We start from the raw sequence: 6,000 nt of genomic DNA on the forward strand, positions 1-6,000 counted from the left end.
TTATCTGCGCTATGTGGATCGAACCTCGAATTCTAGCATTATGATTAACTTGTGATAATTCTTGTTGTTCTATCCTTATCAGTAAAAGTGTTAATACCCATACCAGCCGTTCTGAAATATATTTTTAACTTATGATAAGTATTTAACGTCCATTATTCTGGTGTAGAGTTAATGAATACAACTTTGTACTTTTTTTTTTAATTTACTTAATAGCCAGGGTATCCAATGAATTCTAAATGTTTGTTTTGTAGTACTGCATATTGTTAAGAGATTTATTAAACACTAGGTTAGTTTTTTATTTCTGATCTATGTATGTAACTTAGTTTGATCAAAAGTTAAAAATTATACATTTATACTTTTTGGAAATCAAGTGGGTAACAGAGAACGATAAGAACACATTTTATTCGCTTTTTTTTTTTAAACTGCTATGATCATCTACGAGCATAAATGTATGTATTTGGCAACTGTCTAATTAAACACTCTCGATGAACAAATAGCAATACTCTCTAAAATCACTCAAAAAAAAGTGACCAAAATATACGCCTTGGCAATCAAACGTTTTACTTTAACCCAAGTCTAGTAAACTGCTTTTTGAGAAAAGCATAATTGTCCATTTTTATGTATTTATGATATGTACTCACATTCTTGGAGCAGTGAAAGTACGCTTAATTGAAATAAATTAAATCGACTGCTTTTAATATCTGAATTTCTGTTGCATTCTGGATTCACTTTTATCGTAAGTTTTAGATTACAATAATTATGTGCTCCATCTTTCAGGCTCAGTGAAAGTGAACTTAGTTAAAGTAAATAAAATCGGCTGGATTCTTTTAAAACCTACGTTTGAAGGGCATTTTCTGGTTACTTTCACCTTCAAGTTTTACATCTGCCAGAGTCAGTGAAAGTAGTTTTAGTTAAAATAAATCAAATAGAGTGTTTTTATTATCTACATTTGAGCTGTATTTTTTTATGTAGTTTTACCTTCAAATTTTATATTTCAACAAGTACGTGAGCCATTTGTTGGACTCAATTAACGTAGGATTATTTGGAAGAAATCAAAATAGCCCTCGTGTAACTTTGCGCGAAATTCAAAAATAAAAAACAAATTTTCAATACTTTCAGGTTATTAATTATACTATTTTCCTCTCCACGTTAATTCACAATGTGCAACCAAAGGTTCGTGGTTTTATATATTCATATATATTTGCTATATGTTTTGCCAAACACTTCCAGTAGATGTTTCGTTTAGGATCGTAAATATTTCTCATTTTCTGTATAACGCGATGGACGCAGCGCGCATGGCTTAGTGTGCATCTTAAACAAACAAGCGTTTGTTTGTTTGTTTTGAATTTCGCGCAAAGCTACTCGAGGGCTGTCTGCGCTAGCCGTTCCTAATTTAGTAGTGTATGACTAGAGGGAAGGCAGCTAGTCATCACCACCCACAGCCAACTCTTAGGCTACTCTTTTACAAAAGAATAGTGAGATTGACCATCACTTTGTAACGTTCCCACGGCTGAAAGGGCGAGCATGTTTGGTACGACCAGGATTCGAACCCGCGACCCTCGGATTACGAGTAGAACGCCTTGACACGTTTGGCCATGCCGGGCCGCAAACAAGCGTACATGCTTTATTGTGGAGGTAAATTCTTTATTTTGCAAGTCTCTGAAACGTTTAAAATATTTGCTCCATATTCAAAATGAAATCGTCATAAATATAGCAACAAAAACAGTGTTAATTTTTTGCAGTTTGGATATTTATATCATTCATTTTTTCCTTCAAACTAGCCCCACAATAGCACAGTGGTATGGCTGTGGACATATCACTGCTAGAAACCGGGTTTCGATATCCGTGGTGGAAAGAACACAGACAGCCCCTTGTATAGTGTTGTGCTTAATAACCACCACCAAAAGAAGACCCTACAGACTGTCTAGATACTCACTAACCAGGACCGCTGATAGAGGGTAACAGAGGGATTAACCCTGAATAAGGGGTTATCAGTAGATCCGTTAAAAAACTCGCCAAGTTTACTTTCCAGAGTGCATTAAAAACGGTGCCATAGAAAAAGCTCGAAAAGTTACATTTAATAGTTAACTAATCTTTTGGGAGTCCATATGTGCATGGTTACCGGAACAACTCTCAGCAGCCTGAACAGTAACTCAGAAACCATTTTATATTAATTAATACGACTTATAGTAGTTTGAATAATAACCTGTTATAAACCCCCAAAAAAACATAACAAAAACCTTCTGTTCTCTTGTTCATCGTCCCCCAGATGAATTAGCGGCAAGTTTCCGAACTTACAACCCAAAATTTTAGAGTTTGATTCCATGACGTGGACAGAGCACAGACAACCCACTGTGTAGGGTTGGACCCTAAAAAGCAACCAACGTTTTTTATGAGGATATTAATCATTCTGTACTGGAGCGATGTGGGTCACAAAAAACAGCCCTTGAAGTGCTACTTTGTTTTATAATGTTCACTACTGGTAAGGCCCACATATTACAACCTATTCAGAAATATTACGTTTTTTTTCTTGTTAGAACAGTCAGTGTAAAGAAACGACCAAATAAATTTAGTAAAATCATTCACATTTAATGGAAAGTTGGATAAATCACAATAGTAAGGACATTTTTAAAAACATTTCTGTGGCACGTCCATCAGTAATTCTGGGGTTAAGAGGAGACGTCATTTGCTTAAAGATAACCAAACTCTGACTTAGAATTGTAAGCGTAACAATTTAGTCACAGTGTCTACATGTTCTATTCTATACAATTTCTACAATGTGTCATTGTGCACCTTAATATATAACATAATTTGTTAGGATAACTTGTTACATATCCATTTGGAAATGATATCTATCCGTTATCAGTAAATAATAGTAGTTTTATTGTGTTTTAAAATCAAAACTACTTCACAAGCTGTACAGTATGATCACAGATAAAACTAATTTACTTGGAATATAAGGAACAGATTATTGAAAACACACCGTAAAGTTTCTTGGCTTGGTTTGTTTTGAATTTCGCGTAAAGCTACGGAAAGGCTAACTGTGCTAACCGTCCATAATTTAGCAGTGTAAGACTAGAGGGAATGCAGCTAGTCATCACCACCCACCGCCAACTCTTGGGCTACTTTTTTACCAACGAATAGTGGGATTGACCTTCACTTTATAACGCCCCCCACGGCTGAAAAGGCGAGCATGTTTGGTGTGATAGAGATTTGAACTCGCGACCCTCGGATTACCAGTGAAATACCTTAACCACCTGGCCATGCTGGGCCCATAAAGTTTTTAGTCAAGAGTTTGTATCTGTATGTGGGTTTTCTTACAGCAAAGCCACATCGAGCTATCTTCTGTGTCCACCGAGGTGAATCGAATCCCTGATTTTAGCGTTGTAAAGCCGTAGTCATATTGCTGTTCCTGCTGGGGACTTCTTATCAGAGATAGGCCCAGCATTGCCAAGTGGTTAGGGCACTCAACTCGTCATATGAATTCGGGTTCGAGTGCCCGTCACACCGAACATGCTCGCCCCTTTTAGCCGTAAGGCATTATAATATTACAGCCAATTACCTTATTCGTTGGTAAAAGACTATCCTAAGAGTCGACAGTAAGTGATAATGACTAGTTGCCTTCCCTCTAGTTTTACACTGCTAAATTGGGTACGGTTAGCGTAAAATTAAAAAACAAACAAACTCATCAGAGACATTTGCTTACCCAATAGTAAAAAAGAAAAAAAGCATAGTTTACTAATTATAAACAGGAAGAATAAAGAAATATTTTCTGTACTTCACATTACAAGTGAAAGTAAGTAGGGTTAGTACAAAAAATATTCTGTTCACATTTCCTCCCTATCGAAATCCTTATTTGACTTGACTCCACGTGGCCCGGAATGGCCAGGTGGGTTAAAGCGTTCGACTCGTAATCTGAGGGTCACGGGTTTGAATCCCCGTCGCACCAAATATGGTCACCCTTTCAGCCGTGGGGGCGTTATATTGTCACAGTCAATCCCACTATTTATTGGTAAAAGAGTTGCCCAAGAGTTGACAGTGGGTGGTGATGACTAGTTGCCTTCCCTCTAGTCTTACACTGCTAAACTAAGGAAAGGACGGCTAGCGCAGATAGCCCTTGTGTAGCTTTGCACGAAATTCCAAAACAAACAAAAACAGACTCCACGTTTTTAATAAGTTAATTGTAACAACGAAAATATATAAGAATCTGTTAGAAAATGCAGTGGAAGTAAAAATATTGATCTTATGGGCAGTAAACATACATTTCATTCTGAGGCTGTATTGTTTTCTTCTGACACGAAAGACGAACAAAGTTATGAAATAATTTGCAAGTCAATTTTCACAAATACCGTATTCGATGACTAAATGTGTCATGTTCAAACATTCCTACTTCTGAGTCATTTTTTGTATGTTTGAAACACGTGAAGAACCATCTGTGGGAAGTTGCCATCATGGTGTTTGATTGTACCACAGGTGGAGATGTTTATAAATAGAAGAAAATAGTTGAAAACAAGAAAGGAGACAGAACTATGTTCGGATATTTTAGTCTCAAGCAGGCACCAAGGATGATGTTCCGTGAATCTTTTGTTACATTATTAAGTTTCCTAGGCTGCACTTTGTTGATTACAGCTGTTCCTGTCCATTTTAACTCAGGTAAGTGGCTTAACAGGTGAAATTATTAATTAGTTCTAATTATGGTTTGTAAGATACGTTATTTGCAAGTTTAAGCAATGAAAAAAAAATGTTCCTTTGATTTTGGGCTTCGAATTTGACTGGGACCTTTATATGTTTACTCAAACTTCGACGTGACTATAGATTCTGGAAAGACGGGTAATATTAACGTTATTTCTATGTAGAACGCCTAATCTGGTGAAGTTTTAATTTGTTATAGGTGTGATATTACATCACGACGTCCCCCTGATATCTGAGTGGTAATCTGAAGACCTATAGCATTATAAACCAATTTTCGATATCATATCCGTGGTCGGTACATTACAAATAGCCCAATGTGTAGCTTTGCGCTCAACATCAACAAAGGTCTGGCATAGTCAAGGGGTTAAGGTACTTGACTCGCAATCTGAGGGTCACGGGTCCAAATCCCTGTCTTACCAAACGTGCTCGCCATTTCAGCCGTGGAGACGTTATAATGTATCGGTCAATATCATTATTCATTGGTAAAAGAGAGCCCAAGAGTTGGCGTGATAACTAGCTACTTTCCCCTAGTCTTACACTGCCAAATTAGGGAAGGTTATCTCTGCGCGAAATTGAAAACAAAAAATCATTCCATTTGCGAATAGGCTCCCGACCCTCTCGGTTTTTAAGCATATTGTCAGCAACAATCTACGTACACAACTGGTTGTGTATTCTTTTTTATATGCAAAAACGGCTCGTTTGGGTTGAGAAAATATTTTACATAGAAGAGCGAACAACGTTTTCACCTTCTTCGGTCATCGTCAGGTTCACAAAGAAACTGCTTGTGTATTCATTGTACTTACAGGGTTCCTAACGTTGGAGTAACGAAAATTTTAATTTTAAAAAATCCATGAATAATACAGCTTATTTCACTTATATAAGGGTCCCTTATACATCTTACATATAAGCTGAGTGATGTAGATATTTTGGCTAATAAGTTGGTAATTTAACGATTAACCTTGCCTCTGATTTTTTCTTTTAGAAATGTTTTGGTTCCCCGCTGGGACGGCGGTAAGTCTACTGATGTACAACGCTAAAATCAGAGGTTCGATTTCCCTCAGTGGAGCACAGCAGATAGCCCGATGGGGTTTTGCTGTAAGAAAAACAAACACACAGAAGTATTTTAAAGAATTACGTTTTTAGACAACACCTAGACTAACGTGATATTTTCATTCTTAAGCTTAAAGTTAAACATGTGATTTAAAATATCACAGGTACCGGAATGCTCGGGTTCTGAGCCATGCCATAGTTCAGAATTTTCCGGTTGGGGAATCATCCAGTCTAGTTTTCACAGGCGACATAAATAAA

This window comes from Tachypleus tridentatus, chromosome 7 (genome assembly GCF_004210375.1).
Source record: "Tachypleus tridentatus isolate NWPU-2018 chromosome 7, ASM421037v1, whole genome shotgun sequence".
In the NCBI taxonomy this organism is placed as follows: domain Eukaryota; kingdom Metazoa; phylum Arthropoda; class Merostomata; order Xiphosura; family Limulidae; genus Tachypleus; species Tachypleus tridentatus.